We start from the raw sequence: 20,370 nt of genomic DNA on the forward strand, positions 1-20,370 counted from the left end.
AGGTTAACTTAGGAAATTTTTGGAAACAGTATTTACCAAGCAGGGTCAGCCAGTAAAGGATTTCATGTTTTATGAAATAATGTTTATTTGTTTAGAGTAATATTTGTAGTTGACTGATGTATGATTTATTGGTAAATGTAACATGTAAATGGGCTGACTTTACAATCTGAATGGTATAATTAAGAGGTCAAGTTATGAATTCTAAGTGTGAGTGAAGTGGAAGTGGAATTAATGTGATATGAGGACTGATTATTGTGGAAGCAAATTTGAAGGATGATCAAAGATGATTGAGGAGTAGCAAAGCTATATTTGATCAACAAGGATCTAATGATGCTAAATAGAGACCTATAGTCAGCAAATTCAGTTGCATCTTGTTGAGGTCAATTCATTGTTTCTTTCTAACCATTTTAGTAGTAATTTCAAATCTCTTAACAAAGTTGGTTTAATAGTCATTTTGTAAATCCTCTAAAAAGGTGACATTTCAGTTGAATTGTTCTAAAGACCGCTAGCAAGGCCACTCCTAATAGGGTGATTAAATCCTCTAACAGGGTCACACCTAACAGTGTGTATTGTAACATTCAATAGGGTTGGCTCCTAATAGGGCTAACTTCAAAAGAGTGAAAAATTGGTGACTAGTTACTTGGTGGTTTCTCCCATATTGGGTTTCCATGTTAAATCTAGTGTCTCTTGTGTTCATTTTGTTTTTAGTTACATGCATGACTACTTGAAGATAAGTAATAGTTTAATTTACCTAGTTAAAACATTTGTTTATCGAGTATCATCAGTAACTTGATCTTTAAGACATCTAAGGGATCTATGCATTAATTTTTGTGAGTAATTGATTCACCCCCCCTCTCAGTTACTCTATCTTTAATCCCAACAATTTATGTCATAGAATTGTAATATTAGGGTTACAATAGTTAGAAAAAGCTTCACCTACCACTAGACATGTGTTATTAATGATTTTGATCTACCTTTTTGTATTTACTTTTCACCCTATGTTCTTTGATCAACAAGTTGCATTTTCTTTCAATATTAGTATTTTCACTTCTCACTTTGTGTTCTACTAGTTTAGACTAAGGGATTGGTTTATGATTTATTCCTTTACCCTCTAAAGTTAATGAGCTTATTTTATTTGTAAGGTCTCACCAATCATTGGTGAGATTATAACCTCATTGGGATTCACTACATCCCCCACTCCACTCTTCTTTGTCTATGTCTTTGTGAATCTCTTTTCATGTTTCTCAACAACACAACTCTTTATGTTGCCAATAGATGACTAGTTGTTTTGTTTTTAATTTCTTAAATGAAATCTCTTGCAAGATGTCCAATCTATTGGCATATGTAGGAGGCCATTCTAGTATCTTTGTATGGTCAATGCATCTTCTTTGGATCATCCTTATTCTATATTGTGTCTCTGGATAACCATCATTTCCATAGGTTGTGTATACATGAATGGGAAACATGTCCCTCTAGGTGGGACTAGTTGCCTTTGAAGATGACTAGTTATCTTTGGCTCTTGCTTTGAAATCTTTTGTTTTATGTCCATACATGTTGAAATAATAGACATGTCCATCTATTATCTTCTCATTAAAATAAGATATGCATTATTGTGTTGTATGGCCATAAAGATGGAAGCTACTATAGTATCCTTCAAATGTACACAACTTAAAAGATGCTTCACCCTTGTAAGCATTCCCTAGATCCAATGAGTGCTAAGTGATCAGTTTATTATCATGAGAGATGGATTCATGTTGAATCACTAATCATGAAACATGGGTCAATGAGTTTGACTCAAAATTCACACAGTCAAATCATAATAGCAATATCACAATTTGAATTGCTATGGAAATTATCTCCTACTTATCAATTACTTAAAAGGTGTTATATTCTTAAACCACTAGATGTATGTCCTTTCTTACCACAATAGTAAATACACACTAGATGTATGTCCTTTCTTACCACAATAGTAACAGGTGGGTTTAGTAGTACCCTTATCTTTTGGAGATGTTATTCCTATCCTTCTATTATCTAGGTTCTTTTCTTTTAAGGTCTCACCTTCTTCAGTCTTGTTGCCACATTCATAACCAAGACCAGTAGTGCTTTTTTTTCTCCTTTGAGCTTTTAGTTGCTTGTCTATTTTATCTCAGATCTTGTTGAATCTTCTCAACTTTTTATTCTTCTCATTTTCACTCATTGGCTCTTTTGTTAGCTTGATTACTTTATCTGACATCTAGGAGAACTATTCTATGTGAGGATGACAATTCTTCTTAGTCTTTTGTGTTTCATTTCTTCTAACCATTGAATTGTCTTCATCTTTTTCTAACATGGCATTGTCTCACTCATTTTGAGCTTTTCTCACTTCTCTTGTTAACTCTTTTTCTCCCTTCTCATCTGAGAAGTGGTTTATTTCAAACTTTTTTTCTCAGTCATCAAGCCAAATGTGGCTTCTTTTGAATATTTAGAATTGTTATGCTCTTCCAACTACTCAATAACCTCCTGTCAGTCACTTAGTTTTTCACTAGCTTCTTCCTTTTAGTCAGAGGCTTTCTCCATTTTTATTTCAAATCTTCAATGGTGTTAAGTGCTTCATAAAGCTATCTTTCTTATATGAGAGATGTCATTGGATCTTTCCTCAACCTGTCACACTTGGTGCAACAAGGGATTGTGCTCTAAAACCAATTATTGGTCCCAAAATGCACTAAAAGACAAGGTGAAGAGAGTGGGTGAATTAGTACTAGCTCTAAAACTGGTTACTCCCTTTCCCACTCTAAATATAATGATTAGTAACCTCTTAACAACTAAAGCAAATAAATGTAGTAACATAAAAGCTTATAAACTCATACACAAAAAAATCATTAAATGACATAGAGATTTATATGTGGAAACCCTTGATTAAAGAATGAAAACCATGGTGGGAATAATTTACCCACTTGCCCTTATAATGCATGGAAATGGTTGTCCAGTTAAGAGCTATAGTTCTTTCTTCTAGAAATAAAACCTATTAAGAATGTCTATAACTTATATGAGGATTTCATAAGCCTATGCAAGCTACCTTGTTAGAGGATTTACAAATATTCTTCTTACAAATACTTTTTTAGAATATTTACAAAATCTTACTAATAAAGCTTTTCCTTTTAAGAGCTACAACTAGATGCAATGGTGAGAAAGAAATCTAATGTATGATCTAAATATAGCAATATCTTTCCTTGAAGATCTTTGTTGTGTATCCTCAAAAATGCACTAAACTCCTTGTTTACTTGGTGAGTGCTTCTATCTAACCTTTTCCCTTCTTCCTATCTTCCACTGCAAATAACTCTTTTCTATTACCCTTTTGGTAATCTCTCAACTATGTTAGAAATAGTCTTTCTACATTCTTCCACTAGTAAATTTGGACCTATTTTTTATGTTTTCCCATCAAAAAATTGACTCAAAAACATCAAAAACTATCATTTCTATACTAGAGGCAAATGTTCGATGGACAAGATGGGTGTTGATATACTAAGAACAAAAAATGTTGAAAATTATTGCCATCATTGTCCCATGGCAGCATCAAACAACTAGTTTGGAATGTTGAACTATCAAAGATTATAAGAGATGGTTCGACAGATATTCCACATGATTGGTGGCAAGATGCATCAAAATATCGACAGCCTAGAGATATGTTTTGATGGATTTTTCATACTCTCGATAGTAGGATGTGTCAAAATAGAGATGACTTGTAGAGATGTTTCAATCAGTTACTTATATTGTTGATGGCAGTAAACATTGAAATAGCGATAGTAGTCAAAGTTTTTTTTTTAAATAATGTAGTAGCAAGTAGCATTCTATAAAATAATTGATATTCAAATAATTTATGTCGAAGAAAACATATTAGAAATCATTTGTTAAGCATGGCTTGTATCTTTACTTTAAGCTCACATTTGTTTTTCCATTTACAAAGAGCTACTATTGATAAACAAGAGGTTACATGAAGAAGACTTGCAACCCAAAATCACACTAAATCTCAAACTATTAAAGGAGAATGGTAATCATTCCAAATAATCATTGATTACTTAGACTTTATTATACATCCAATAGTGGTGAGTTTTGAACACATTTTCAATGTAACATGTCAATCATCAATATATGTGAATAATGCACATGCTAGCAATAAATTACAAGATTGAATTGGAGAACTATGACAACATAAGTCCATTTATGTGAAAGCATATCAAGGAGGGCTTTGAATATGAGATCACTTTTTAAAAATGACAATGGCAAGTTAATTCATAGGGTCATTCCATTACAAATAATCAAATGTTTTCATGACATACAACATGACCATTGTGGCAAACAAAAAATAAACATCATTATATATCATCGTCATTGGTTATGAAAATAACTACAATAAAGTAATGATGCACACTTTTTGCATACCAAAAAAAGTTTGTTTCTATCTTCACAACCTGTAGAATTCTTGACCTTTTTCTCTCAATATAGACATGAATTTTTCTATGACATACTTTAAGGAGCTAAGAGAGAATAGGGATCTCGGGGTTTTTTTTTATTTTTGGCAAAATAAGGATGAAAATAAATTAAAACCTGGAAGAAACTCTTGGTATCAACTAAATAAACACTATAGTCTGTGGTACCTAATGCTCTCATGCCCCTCCAATCTCATATTCATCTTTCATCCTATGATCTACATTCATTCACCTTCATTTGACTTGTATAGATTCATAGCTCATACTTGTAGAGAGTCTCATAAGAAACCTGGAGCCAGTAAACTTAGAAAATTAATATACCTTAATATTGACAATCAAATACTTTCTCCTCCTTGGTGGACAATAATGATACACAATCTCTTGCGAGAGTAGCTCCATGTTTACATAAAACTTATAGAGAAAGCAACATGTTGTCCATTTCTACCAAAGAAGTCATTGGTAATCAACAATAAATCATAATATGCATACAAATTATAGAGAAAGGAGCATGTTTTAATTCATAGTACTTATATTAAGGCCATTTTAAAGCATTCACCTAGAACCTTCTATGTCCACCCACTAAAAGTAAGTACCATGTTGGAAAATAGGTAGTTCGAGCATGCCCATGATCAATAATAATGACAATAATGCATGTGAGAGTCGATATGACATGATACAAAAATAAGTTGTAACTAAAATGCTTTTAATGGGTTTAGTTTGAGCTTCACTTGGTTTCTAGAATCCTTTTGTATTCTCTACTTAAGAAGGCCAACCATTTGAAGGTGGAAGCTCATTTGGCCTACCCCTCCCCCCCTATAATCACCCTAAATTCCCCATTAACAACTAAGTAAATATTTCATTCATTCATTTTAGAAGTATATCATTGACTCATTATAACCACATAACATACATTAACATGACATACAATTAATTAATACATATAAACATTCATCAATAATTTGTGAACATGTCAATCATTATATTCACATTTAACATTCATTAACATGACATATAATTCATTAATACCTATAAACATTCATTAATAATTCATTAACACATCAATCATTATAATCACATAAAAATATTCAATAACATGACATAAAATTCATCAACATTCATAAAAATCCATCAACATTCATCATCAATAAGAAACATTCATAAAAATCCATTAATAAGAAGCATTCATAAATATCCATCAACACATTCATCATCAAATAAGGTTTTTAACATTCATTTCTTCTTTTCTTTTTTCTTTTTTTGAAGATAAAAGCTAATAGGCACACCTGACTATCTTTGGCATCCTGTGGCTCTTGTGGTTCTAATCTTACAACATGAGGCTTCCTCTTCTTTTGTCAAGGACAAGGATGATGTGCCCTTGTATAATAAAAAATAAATGGATTTAATTTTATATTTTTTTTAATATTATAAGTATTTCATTAACCTAAAGAGCATAATAGGGATTTTTATTTACCTAATAGTGCCACATCATCTACTATCACATTCTATTCAGCCCCAACCTCAACATGCTCAACACTAACATCATGCTCTGCATACTCAAAAAATATCACATAAAGGTTAGACAAGTTGTAATTTAAGATGTTAAATTTTATTAATAATTACATGATTAATTTAAAATTTAGAAATTGAATATGTACCTATATCATTGTTATGCACATTGAGGTCTTTGTCATGTGTAGGATATGTGCCTTTGTCATTATGAATAAGATCTGTGTCGAGAGTAGTAGGCTATAGTGAAATGTCATGAATTCTTTGTTATCATTGTTCAAAATTAACATAAAATAGATTATTTTTCATGGAGTTCTTAGATATTGTTATTATTCATTTGGCCTATTTACCTATATGTCAATTGCTACACTAGAATCTTCTATACTTGTTTGGCCACTGGAATTTGTGCAATGGCAAGCAACCACTGCTTTATAGTCAACCTACATTTTTTGCATAATATCATCAATAATTAATTTATATGTTATTTTTTATTTCATATAAAAAAAAGTGATATGAAATTTCATTTACTACTACTTACAAGGTGTGAGTTAATTTGCATATACCCACAAGAGCCAAGATGGTGTTGACCAACCTTCTCTTTCCTAGCTTGTGTTACCTTTGATGTGTCTTATAGCCTATATACATAAACTTTTAAAAGTGTTAGAAATATGTTAGATTATATAAATCCACAATCACACTTCTAGAAATATGTTAGATTATACAAATCCACAAATGAATTAAACATGTTTGATATGTGAATTGTGGGAGATGATGTTTTGAACACTTTGTCAAAGTGTGATGTGTGATGAGGCACAAAGGCGACTTTTCTTGTGCTATGCAACATCATAAGAATTGGCAATTAAATTGAAAACATAGATTGTCAATGAAGACATTAATATGTGAATCTAACCATTGTTTACACAGAGATTATGATTGTAGAGTTAGGAGATTTTCATTTCAGTGATCGGATGAAGTTGTGGTGTAAATGTTTTTTGAAAATATTTGAAAGTGACACCACCATTTTATTAAGACTAGTCACTAGAGAGAGAATATAGATAATTATTTGTGCTATTAAAGCATCTTCCTACTGAACTACTCATGTAAAAAAAAGAGATCATGCAATAGAATAAGTTATATGAATTTATATCAATAGTAAAAAACTAGTTATTTATGGATTGATTCTACTGTCTTCTATGTACTTTGTGCAAGGAATTCAAATTTTTCTAGATTAGAGATGAGGCATGGTCTATTGAATTTATGCAAGGTTGAGTAGTCTTGGTTTGAAATTTGAAGCGCAAGATAGCCTCCAACAACCCATTTACATTTTAAAAATCCAAGTAGGTGTGGTGGATGGATGTGAGAAAAGGTATAGCTAAAATCTAGAGCCGATAAGAGGCACCACTCTTCTCATAAATAAAATACATAAATTGAAGAGTTTTGAATGTTTCTTGTAGAAGAAAGTTAAGCTTGTGTTAATAAAAGGGAATCTATAGTGGGACATTTTAAAACATTTTAATTGTTTCACCTATCTTTCATATGCCTTCTACAAAATCTAGTATGTGAAGAGTGGATTGAAGTTTCAAAGGGATATATCAAAACTTTGATAGGAATGTGAATAGTTTTGTGTGAAGATGAGTAATGAAATGTCTTCTTGAATTCTTTCTCATCAATGGTTTCTTATGATTTCCATAGTGATAAGTAAAATATTACCTTACTCAATTATATATTCCTTTTACACCAATCTAATCATGACTATCTCTAAAATTTCGAGTGTCCATTTTTTGAGTTTTCCTATTGCAATGCATGCATACAGAGTTAGTGAAAAATTTGATGCAGATAGATTAGAGAGATACATTTAGCTAATTCCTGAACATTAATGAAGGAAATTCTAATTTTTTCCTGAAATAAATATGTTAATAGCTTTCATCACTTCAAATTGGGATGAATTGATAGTATGTTGAAAAGACAAAGACAAAACATGATAATGATATTTTTTCAAAATGATTTTTAGTTGTGGTAGAAAATGTGTGACACTGAAGTTTTCTTTGACCTCCTCCCATTGTATTTGCATATTTTCATCATGGCACTTCTTTTAGGACAATGCACTAACCTTCTTATAAATAACATGCAATAGAAAAAGGCCTCACTGCTCCATGTTAGACAGTAAATATTGTGCAAATTCATAATCAAGAATACATTGATTGTATGTTTGAATCATAACCATTTCTCCTTGTGAAGAGTTGACCCCAAATGAGCATTCTTGACAAAAATGTGACTTAAATTTATGAGACACATACCTATTTTTTTTAGGTGGTGGATTAATTCATTTATCTCTTAGTCTCTTATCTTTTGCATCTTCAATGATTTCATTCCACTCCAACTATGGCACCATAGGAGGACACTTGAACTTTGGGTTGAGCTTTAGAGCCCTTTGTACTAGTCTCACAATCTTTAAATTTTTGCAAGTATTTTTTAGAATTTGGGCTATGTTCAAAATATTTTGACAAAAGAACTCCTCCATAGTTTTTATGAGATGATCTTTTAATTCAAGGGTTGGTCAGTCCAGCTTTTAACAAAAAAAAAATGTTAGATAAAAAAATTATGTCAAGGATGAACAGAAAAATGTAGAAACCAGTTATATCAAGATATGTACCTTTTACATAATGTGGTCCCAAATATCTACAATGTTAAATCATAAAAAGGTTCATAAAAAAGGATTGTTTCCTACAAAATCATCACCACATCATTAGTTGAAAATGAGTTATGAATAAGTAAACTACAATTGCATCTAAATAATTAAAATTTTAAAGTACCTAGAAGCTTAGGCAATTTTAAGGGGATCATATCTTTCTCGGCCATCAACAATGATGCCTCCAATGATCCAGTACAAGTAACATAGGTTTCTCTAGGAACTCCTAGTAAATTATCAGTAGTACTAGTATCAATTCTATCATCAACATGGAAAGGTGTACTTGTCACATAAAAAAGGTAATCAATGTAATAATATACTCAAATGAATAATAAAGTAAAAATATTATCATATTTAACACAAAAAAAATAGAAAAATAAGGATTTACCATCTCTAGTTGCAGCAGGTGTGAATGTTTACATGCTCCTTGTTGTGGATCCTATAGTTGACAATCTTAGAGTGTTGGCCGGCCTCATGGAAGTAGGTGTATGGAAATCATTAGCACCTGAATAATACTCATATATATGTTTACATAATGTATTTTTCATGTCCATTATTTTTCTCTAATATAATTTAATAATAAATAATAACCAACAATGGCATCACTATCAGGAGAAACTCTCCACCCATGTGTCATGCCAAATAAATATTATCAAGTCAAGAGTAAGCATTATACCACTATAAGCGGAACCAGTCCTATAGAAATATATCAAGAATACCAAATCATCATATTACAAAAAGAAATATTTAAAAGACAATTACATATGTTTAAGGATCAAAATTAGACACAGTGATAGCATCACTGAGAACACTTGCAAGTTTTCATGAACAGATGAAGAATACAAAATGCATCACTATGAGCGATAGTAATTATAGTGACAGTAGAAATATATTGTAGCTTACTTACACTATCATATCAGAGATAGCTACCAATCTCATTAGTTGAATAGTTCAAATTAAAGATCATCCTTGCATAATTGTTATGAGTCATATCAGAAATAATAAAGATAATCTTAACATTGTTGCATTGGACAAAGTATATATATAGAGAGAAAACTCATCTTACATATACCTAATTTTTATATTAGAGATAGTAGTGACATTGTTCTCATATATCATATCATTTGTATAACTTAATAAAAACCATTTAAAAATGGTACTGTAGACTATTTTTCTTACATCAATCATTATTAGTTTTAAGTGTTACTTGAGACTTTAAGAAAAGAAGTCTCTTGCAATTGAGCTTTGTAAGTTATTTGTACATGTTTCCCACATTTTAATAAAAGGAGACATTACATCAAGGACATTATCAATGAGGAGAAACAAAGATATCAGAGGCATATATAGAAAGTTTTAAAGGCATAGTTTACATGACAATGACAATGGAATCATATCAAAGCCAATGCTAGAAAGTTTTAGACCACTAGTACATTTGAGACCATTTTTTGACCATTATTGGTCAAAAATTTGACCCAATTTTTTACCAAACTTTGACCAACTTTGACCAACCCGTTGGTCGGAATTTTTCTGATCAAAATTTTGACCAATACGTTGGTCGAAAAACCTCCATAGCCATGGTGCAAGTTCTACCAGGAATTGGTCAAAATTTTGACCAATGAAGGTAGAAAATTTCGACCAATAAACGTAGAAATTTTGACCAATGAAGGAAAAAGATTTGACCAATAAAGGTAGAAATTTTGACCAATAAAGGTAGAAATTTTGACCAATGAAGGTCAAAAATTTTGACCAATGAAGGTAGAAATTTTGACCAATGAAGGTAGAAATTTCTACCAACAGGTAGGTGTAAATTTTTTTTCAAGCATTCTATAAAATAGTCACATGCCTTGCATATGATATGACATTTTGCATGCATCTTGCACTCTCTCATCCAGTTGATGATGGATTACGGAGAGTGATCTGAAACCATGATGCTAAAAAACACACACAATCAAATCCAAAATGAACTTGCATTACAAATGGATTGTGGAAATCTAATATTGTTAATTTTGCATGCATGTCTACTAGGACAAATATATGTTTAAGTTTTGATTGTCTTGGTAGACATGCATGCAATTTTACCAATATCAGATTTCCACAATCCATTTGTAGTGCAAGTTCATTTTGGATTTGATTGTGTGTTTTTTAGCATCATGGTTTTAGATCACTCTACGTAATCCATCATTAGTCGGATGAGAGAGAGTGTAGGATGCATGAAAAATGTCATATCATACACAAGGCATGTGAACTATTTTATAGAATGCCTAAAAAACACTAATAGTAACTAATATGAAAAATATATAATTAGTTATATGATTGGGACAAATCATGTACCAGTGAGTTGGTCAAAATTTTGGCCAGATAAATTTTGACCAATGGGTTGGTCAAATTTGGTCAAAAATAGGGTCAAAATTTTGATCAATGAAGGTCGAAAAATGAACCCAAATGCACTAGTGCAAGTATGTTGGCCAAGTTGAGTCTTTGATTTTAGTCATCAAGTCACCCCACCAAAGTACCTCATCAAGGTTAGTCTTTAGGTCTGCTCATCGAGCTTGCTCACCAAGTCAACTCACCATGTCATGTCTCTAAGTGGCCTCTCTAAGTCGGCTCGCCAACTCGCCCCACCAAGGTGCCACTTTAAGCCCACACACCATGTTAGATTGCCAGGTTGACTCCCCAAGTCAGCTCGCTAAGCTAACAATTAAAGTACGCTCACCAAGTCAACTCTCTAAGTTCGCTCACCAAGTCTGCCCCCTAGGCCAACTCTCCAAGTTAGCTCACCAAGTCACCCCCACCCAGTCACCTCAACGAGTTGACTCATTAAGTCAGCTCACAAAGTTGACTCACCTAGTGGTTTTACCACCTTGCCCTAGGAAGTGGGCTCACTCGGTGTGCTTACGAAGTTGCCCCATAGATTTTCTTCTCTAAGCTTGCTCACCATGTAAACTCACTTGGTTGGCACACCAAGTTGACACTTTAAGTTTTCTCATCAAGTCACCCAACCAAAGCGACTCATCAAGGTCAATCTTCAAGTACACTTATTAGGTCAACTCACCAAGTTGCTTCATGAATTTGCCTCACCAAGTGGCCTCGATAAGTTAGCTCACCAAATTGCACCACCAAGTCGCCACTTTAAGTCAACTCACCATATCAGCTTGCCAGGCCGACTCCCATAGTCAGCTCGCCAAGCTGACAATTCAAGTACGCTCACCAAGTCAACTCTTTAAGTTCACTCACCAAGTCTACCCCTTAGGTCAACTCTCTAGGTTAGCCCACCAAGTCACCCCCACCGAGTCACCTCAATGAGTTGACTCTTTAAGTCAGCTCACCAAGTCTATTGTTCAAGTACGCATGCCAGGTCGACTCACCAAGCCCACCAAGTCATGTCACCAAGTTGATTGTTTGAGTACACTCACAAAGTTGACTCTTTAAGGTTGGTTTGCTAAGCTAGCCCACTAATTCATGTCATCAAGTCACCTCACAAAGTCAGCTGACCCACATGTCCCACCAAGTCCCCAAGTCTGCTCGCCAAGCCAACAATTCAAGTGCGCTCACCAAGTTGACTCTTTAAGTTTTCTCACCAAGCCCATCCCCTAGGTCAACTCTCTAGGTTAGCTCACCAAGTCACTCCCACCCATTCACCTCAATGAGTTGACTCTTTCAGTTAGCTCACCAAGTCTACTGTTCAAGTATGCACACCAAGTCAACTCGCCAAGCCAGCCCACCAAGTCATGTCACCAAGTCGATTGTTCGAGTACGCTCACAAAGTTGACTCTTTAAGTTCACTCATCAAGTCACCCCACCAAAGCACCTCATTAAGGTCAGTCTTTAAGTCCACTCACCAAGTTAGCTCACCAAGTCGTTGCACCAAGTTGACTCACCTCTTGCCTCACCAACTTGCCCACCAAGTTGACTATTCAAGTATGCTCACCAAGTTGACTCTTTGAGTTCGGTCATCAAGTCACCCCACCAAAGTGCCTCATCAAGGTTAATCTTTAGGTCTACTCATCGAGCTTTCTCACCAAGTCAGCTCACCATGTCGCATCTCTAAGTGGCCTTGCTAAGTCGGCTCACCAACTTGCCCCACCAAGTTACCACTTTAAGCCCACTCACCATGTTAGATCACCAGGCCGGCTCCCCAAGTCAGCTCGCCAAGCTGGCAATTGAAGTATGCTCACCAAGTCTATTTTTGATTCATTGTCTACAGCTTAAAATAGGAATACATCTACTAAAAAAAATACAAATCACTCAACAAATTTGAATGTGGTAGAAGAGTGATCAACAAATAGTGAATCGAGTCTATAGGTTAATGGCATTGACGACACTTGCTGGTTTGAGAAGAGATTCAAAAGGAGGCCTGGTTGAGGATGCATTTCAATAGCAAGCAAGAGCAAAGACATGATGCATGCATCACTCTGATGAAAAGACTAGCAACAAATAACATGCAAACAATTTCTTATTTTATAAACTTCAATGAAATCTATTTTCTCCTGATCAGATCAAAAGACTGCAAGACATCACTCAAGGCGTTCGCATCATGATATTAGCCAAATTATAGGAAGTCATTTTAATCAAATTACTTTCTTTCAATATAATGGGAGGAATCTCCTTTCATAGCAATTCACCAAAAACAAAAAACTCAAAACATGTAGAAAACAAAAAGTGGAGAATGTCATTTAAAGAACTTTTTCAGTATGCTGAAGAAAGCTGATAGGCAATACGGTACAGAACTAGATTAAACATATACCCACCATTTTAATCTCAAAAAAGACATCCACTAAATTGTTATCCTATTTTAAAACAAAATCAAGATTCATGAAACTACCAATTTAAAAGGTTCATAGTGCATTCTATCCATTAAGCAAAGTGCATCTTGAGATAAAATTGTTTGAAAAGTAACCTTCCAGAACATGTGTAAAATGAAATGTACACTTTCTGCCAAGTTTGGATTAGGGATGTTCTACTTCTAGATTAAGAGGTTCTGCAAGTCTAAAATAAAACTAAAACTCCAAAATCAATGACAATTTTTCTATTTATAGTGTTACTGCTGCCACAAACATAGGAAAGATACATAAGAATATACCCACTATTTAGAAACATCGGATAGTAAGACAAGAGATGTTGAAGGGAAAAGAAGAGGAGGTTCATAGAATTAAAATTACAATTAACGAAAAAAAATCATTTTGGCATATAGAATTAAAATTACATAAACTTCCTTAACTAAATTTTGATCAATATTTTGACCTTCCAAATCCCAAAAGTACTTCTGAATGCAAGCATCTCCATTAGCTTGATTCAAATAAGCATGGAACATATCAAAAGCTACAGTCCCAAAATATAGTCCAATATCCAAATAAGAGATATTTGGGTGTGGAACAGAGGTTGCATTTTCCTTATGCTCATAGATGTCATTGAAAAATAACCAGTGCACTAATTCAAGTAAACTGAAAGGGGATACAAATTGACTTAACACAAAAAGCACATAAAATGAAGTTAAAGGAGATATTTCGTAAGAATTTCCTTTCATTCTTTTAGAAATTTTGATTTTAAATACTGCAAATGACTGCATAATGAGAGTTTTGGAAGATGCTATAATGGCTTTGCAATATGACTCCCACTGGTTTAAGGTGTGACCTCGATTCATTTTACACTGGGAAGACACAAACTCCATCAGGGTCATCAATAAATTGAGTATGCCATTATCAAATACATGAAGCTTATCCTTGCATAGACCCAGAAATATCTTCCAATTTGGCTGATCAGTTTTTGTCTGCCATTGATCACAATGCAAGTCCTCATGCTCTGTATCACAATTCTCTAAGCCTTTGGTATTCTTTGAAACTGAATAGCACATCCGTTTATGCATGAACATGTTTATTACAGGATGACCTAGAGCTGTGCGAATGATTTCTTCAATAGACATCATATCCAAACTAGCATCAAGTCTATCCGTACAATAATCACTCCAGAATCCCTCTATAGCATGAATCAGAAGATGCCTTAAGAGAGAAAAGCAAGTTTCTAGTTTCTCTTTTGAGTCTGCCTCTTCGCTCAATGATGATTATATTTGTAAAATCCAATGCAAAATCAACTATAGCATGTTAATGTAATCAAAAGAAACTTGACATAATTTTGCCTCCAGAATGGCTTTCATGTACACACAGCTCAAAAGCTTTGATTGATAACAATTTGCACTTAACATAAACAAAACAGAGAATGGTATGGATTGGATAAAAGAAACAAAAGCTATAGTAGCTGAATCATTAGAACATCCACCACCCATGGAAATAGACAGTGACTGCTTCTCTGTACTTTTATGTCTCATTTGATAAAATTTGAACCCATCATCCAAAGAAGAGTCTTGCTTATCAACATGATGTACTTGGAGATTACCATTATCTCTACTTGTCTGATAAAAATATCTGGCAAGCTTCAGACCCAATAATAAATAATCATCCCAGGCCTCAGCAATTCTACCAAAAAGATCTTTGTGCGCACACAACAAAGCCAACAAGACAGAAAAGTTCTTTCCAAACACTTTATGGCATAATGTAACAAGGGAAGGAAAGTTTTCCACTATTTCCTTTGGCATTGCAGATACTATGGAGGATGCAAATGTAGTTGCTGCACCAGATTTACTCTCATAATAAGTATTCTCTACAAGTGACAGCACTTGGGAAAGAGATCGTTGAATAGTAGGATTGCCTTTTCCCAAAAAGTGAGTATATATTGATTCCAAACTGGATCTCACTTGCTCTTTGGATAATATGCCTTGGGAAAAATGAAGCAAACTTCTCAATGGACTCCATTCACAAAGAAAATCTTCTGAACTATGATCAGATTGATATACTTGATTGATTTTTGGAAGCAAAGTAGTCACAATTGTGAAAGATAATGACCTTGAATTAGCCTGTGAGAGGAAATATCCACTTTTCAACATAAGGATCTGACTTCAAACTCAAAATGAACTATATGAGGAAGAACAGATACACACCTGAGCATGCAAAAGAAAGTTCGTCACACTGGCTACATAGAATGAAATCATTGTCTGGTGGGCAAGCTTCTGACTTTTGGAACTTGACTCGACAACTTGAAGGCACTTTTGCAAGACACAGATCACAAAAGGGCTAAAATGTGGAGGTGAAAGATCTGTATAATTTTTAATGAGTAAGTTATTAATCAAAAATAAAAGAGTAAATGAATAGACAAGAAACTTTATTATACAGGCCCAACTAATAATTTTCACTTTTTAGAATGAAATTGTGGTTGGTGTCAGACATCTGTTTTCCATAATTTATTGTGCATCAGAAACTACTCATCAAAGGCTAAGAAAACCATGTAGTGTTTGGAACTAGGCTATTATTTTCTTCAAGTCAAAGGGATGAAATCATTTAAAAGAAAAAAATTATTTTTTTAATAAAAATATAATTAGTGCTACAGTTAAACACAAGACAGACAAGTCATTCTATGATTCTAGATATTTTCTAATAAAAGAAACAAAAAAACATGAAATGGGAGGTATGGGGCATAAAACAGTCAAAAGATGCTTCTCATAACAAAAGTGAACAAGAAAAATTCACCCTGATGAAAAAAAGATTACTTATTCTTCAACTCTAGTAACTTAGAAGAGTAAGAACCTTTAGTATTGGAAATTGAAATGAGCAATCTTATTAGTCATTTCACACGGGCTAATGACATAGAACATGAATTTCAAGACACCAAAACATTTGATGATGAAAAACACAATTCATAAATAAAGAATAAGGAAATGATGGAACTTGTAAGCACTCTTAAAAATAAAATACAACTGAAAGTAAAGTGTACCAGAGAGATGCATATTCTGGATTTGATTGTGTGCCACATTTTTGCATCAACATTTCCAATCACACTTAGTGATCCATCATCAGGATGAGAAGAGCTATAGGAGATCAAACAAATTTGAATCCAGAATATGCATCTCTCTACTATGACTGATTGTGGAAATCTATTCTTGTTAATAAAGTGTACCGGTTGAACAGGAGTCTATAAAATTTGCAAATGATTAATGCCCCTTGAGATCATATGTGACTAAAATAAGCTCCTTATCCCAAAAATAGAAAATAGAATTCAATTTTGAAAATGGAAAAATAGAAAATTATAGCATCACAAGGATTTCCAAATTGCTAATTGTAGCAGGTGGTGGTTACAAATGTATCTTGGAGATTAGAGAACTATTATGAAAGTTACAGATCTTTCATGGTGACTGTGGAGCTAGAAGCATAGTTCCACTATGTTTTAGTCATTCTTCTTTGAGTAGTGGGCAAGGGTTGATGGCTTGATTGTAGTTGGTGGCATTAGAGAGGAAACATTACAATTTCATCAAGCTGCATGCAGACAATATCTGTGGCCCTTCCAAAATGAAGAACCAGAACTTTGTCCAATGTATCCCTAATGTGCTTGTCAACTTCATGTTTCCTCATGAGAGTTTGTAGTAAGTAGCTCATCTCTTTAGAAAAAGGAATTCAACTTCACCCTTTTTCTACAAACAAACATTGGCTATTACCACAATGCAAGCAATATGGGACACCTCAAGTTGCTATATAACATGCAAAGTAGAGAATGGATTTAATAATAAACATCTATCCTAGAGAGATTTAGAATAATGTCATAGGAGGAATGTAAAGTAGCTCATTATGCTAGATTGAGCCCAACATTTAGTAGCATAACTTTTGAAAGATATAGATGTCACTTTTTTGGGAATCAACTGCACATTTATTGAATGAAATCAATCTATATGATGCATCTTTTCACATGGAATGATTCACAAGAGACCATCTCTTGTGAGGTTGAATGTTAAACAATGGAACTCCCTCATGATCATTCCTACTAATGTTGGTACCAAATTTGTTTACAGATATCAATGCTCGCCACAATATGACAATGACAATGCTATTTGGTGGGTAGTTCATCCACGGCCATTAATACCTTCTTATAACCATTTATTAAATCCCAACATTCTAACCTCATTAAGCTCATTTTGAACCTGTGGAATTTGAAAAATAAGAATAGTACATTATCCTATAGAAATCCCTTGCATACCACAGTAATCTTCTCTTTCTATGTGTGTATACAATGCTCATGCAATATAGAAAAACAATCTTTTTAAAAGAAAGGTAGATCTCCATACTAACCTCCACAAGCCAAGCCTTGCTTGCTCTGTCTTTCTCCTTTTCAAGAGTGTGGAGCTCAATTTCTAATTGAATTTGTTTCCTTTCAAGTGCATCAATTTCTTTAGGTTGACTATCTAATTGCACTCTCACATTTGCACATGCCTCATCAATCAGATCAATTGCTTTGTCAGGAAGATTTCGGTCTGTTCATAGTCCAAACAAGAAAACAATAATTAATCAATTTCACAAAGCCCACAAAATGTCTGCATTCTACTCAATGAAAATTAGTGTCTCAAGCTTCAAAAAACTTCTTATACTTTAAAATCAAGTAATTAATTATACACAATCACTCGATTAAAATCAAAATTCTATCCATTTATGATAAAATCTCATATCTAAAGAGCTGCCACACAATGTCATCTTTTTCTATCACCACTTAAATCATATGAATATCTATTTGAAGAACTTACCAGTTATATAATGACTCGATAACTAGGCAGCAACCACTAACGCTCTGTCCATGATCCTCACACCATGGTCACCCTCGTATTTTTTCTTTCAGACAATGCAAAAATATGATTGTGTCGGCCACACTTGGTTTAGCCACATACACCTGCCAAAGACACTTGTTGAGATAATCTACTCACAAGGTGATCTATGATCCTACAGTGATATAGACCTACAAATAAAATGCACCAATAAAATTAATCAAGGGCCAACTTTCTGAAATCGGCACTCGAATGCAGCATCTTTCTCTACGTATTTTCGATAATTGTCTAGTGTAGTTGCTCCCACACACCTTAGATGGCCATGGGCAAGCATTGGTTTCAATAAATTAGCAGCATCCATTGAACCCTCGGCACATCCTAGGACAAACCCCCTTTGTCAAATTGAAGACAACTAATTATAATGATACATATTTAGATTTAATCAAATGGAGAAAGAAAACAATTTAAAAAAAACACTCACCAGCACCGAGAACCAAATGTATTTCATCAATAAAAAGAATGACTCTTCCTTGGGATTCATCCACCTCCTTCAAAATAGATTTTATTCTTTCTTCAAAGTCACCCCTGTATGTTGTTCCAGCAACTAGGGCTCCCATGTCCAATTCTATCAATCTAAATTCCAGCAAATTATTGCAACATTCCAAAGAAATTTTATGAATGTCAAAGTGCAAATTCATGAAGTCCCAAACCAACTGCAAAAACTGAAATTTAATGCCAGTCCCTATCCTAATACTACTTAAATATTCCCAAGCATCAACATTTTATTATATGTTAGCTTACAAAGGCAAAACTATTTTACAAGGACACGTGTCAATCTTTAACCAGAATGCACAAGGAATCATGTTGACCAGATATCTAGAGCTTAGAATAGCTTGTGCAAGTTGCTTCAGTGTTATTAATTTCAGCTTGTAGTAATATATAAGGGGGCATAGTGTTGCATCATTTGAACTGTCAATTGCTAATTTAGAAAGAGATGTACCATGTAGAATAGTGTAACGTATATATAGCCACCAAAGGAAAATTTGAATGTAAAGTTTGAACAATAATGTAACTGACATAAAACAGATTATGAAATCCTTCTGCAAGTACTAATGTATGCTTACTACTATCTATCCTACAAGAAGCCCTAGGGTATATAAAATTAAAATAAAAAGACCGACATAAATGTCAAATGTTCCTCTCTTATTAAGCTTTTTCTTTACTTCAGAATTACTAAAAATAAGAACCTATTTAGTAGAAAAGAACTTGCCTTGGCACATCTCCTCTAACAACCCTTTGAGATAGTCCCTCCACCACAGTAGTCTTTCCAACACCAGCCTCTCCAATTAGCACTAGATTGTTCTTCTTCCTCTGACACAAAATTCTGATGATTCTCTTGGTCTCTTCATCTCTGCCAATAACTAGGTCGAGTTTCCCGGCTAGTTCCACCAGGTCGCACGCATAGATCTTCAAAGCTTGGAAGTTTGTATGACCAAATGTAGTCTCCAACTTCTTTCCTTCTACCCTCAGCTTCTCAATTTCAGATTTAACACCCAAAGCACTCATGCCTACTTCTTCAAAGTTGTCCACAATCTATGAATCCTCCAATAATCCTAGAATAAGATGATCTACAACCAAATGAGAATCTCCTTTCTTCTTTTGTCTCAATTGTGCGTGCCTAATGCATTTGATTAAAGCAGTGCTAGGGGGATTTTCTTGTGGAGTAGGGTTATGAGAATTGGGATATACATGATGTGAGTCCATTCCCTTACATGATTGAAGGTGCTTATATTCCTAATCAGCCAAAATATGTGGGACTAATGATTTTTAAAGGTTGTCTACTTTAAATGTTCCCCATAGACAAAGGAATATGCCTATTTAAGTAGTATCAATTCATGGACAAAATTAGTGAAGATTTAACAACATCTCACCTTAAAGGGCATAGTCCAAGAAGGTTAATAGGTTGATGACCACTGGTTTATTTGTATACAAACAACATGACTAATTCTTCTATCATATAATATCTTAGTAAGTAAAGATGTTGAGTAGTGATCGTAGAGGTCTTCTACCTTTGG

At 33.8% G+C, this 20,370-nt stretch overlaps 1 pseudogene; it reads right to left on the minus strand.

The window, feature by feature from the left end:
* The window catches only part of LOC149529352 (chaperone protein ClpB1-like), a 96,684-nt pseudogene extending 76,625 nt beyond the window's left edge, over positions 1–20,059 (minus strand).
* Between the last annotated feature and the right edge of the window lie 311 nt (positions 20,060–20,370).

Source organism: Cupressus sempervirens, chromosome 11, assembly GCF_028749045.1.
Source record: "Cupressus sempervirens isolate cs-2001-9-10 chromosome 11, ASM2874904v1, whole genome shotgun sequence".
Taxonomy (NCBI): Eukaryota; Viridiplantae; Streptophyta; class Pinopsida; order Cupressales; family Cupressaceae; genus Cupressus; species Cupressus sempervirens.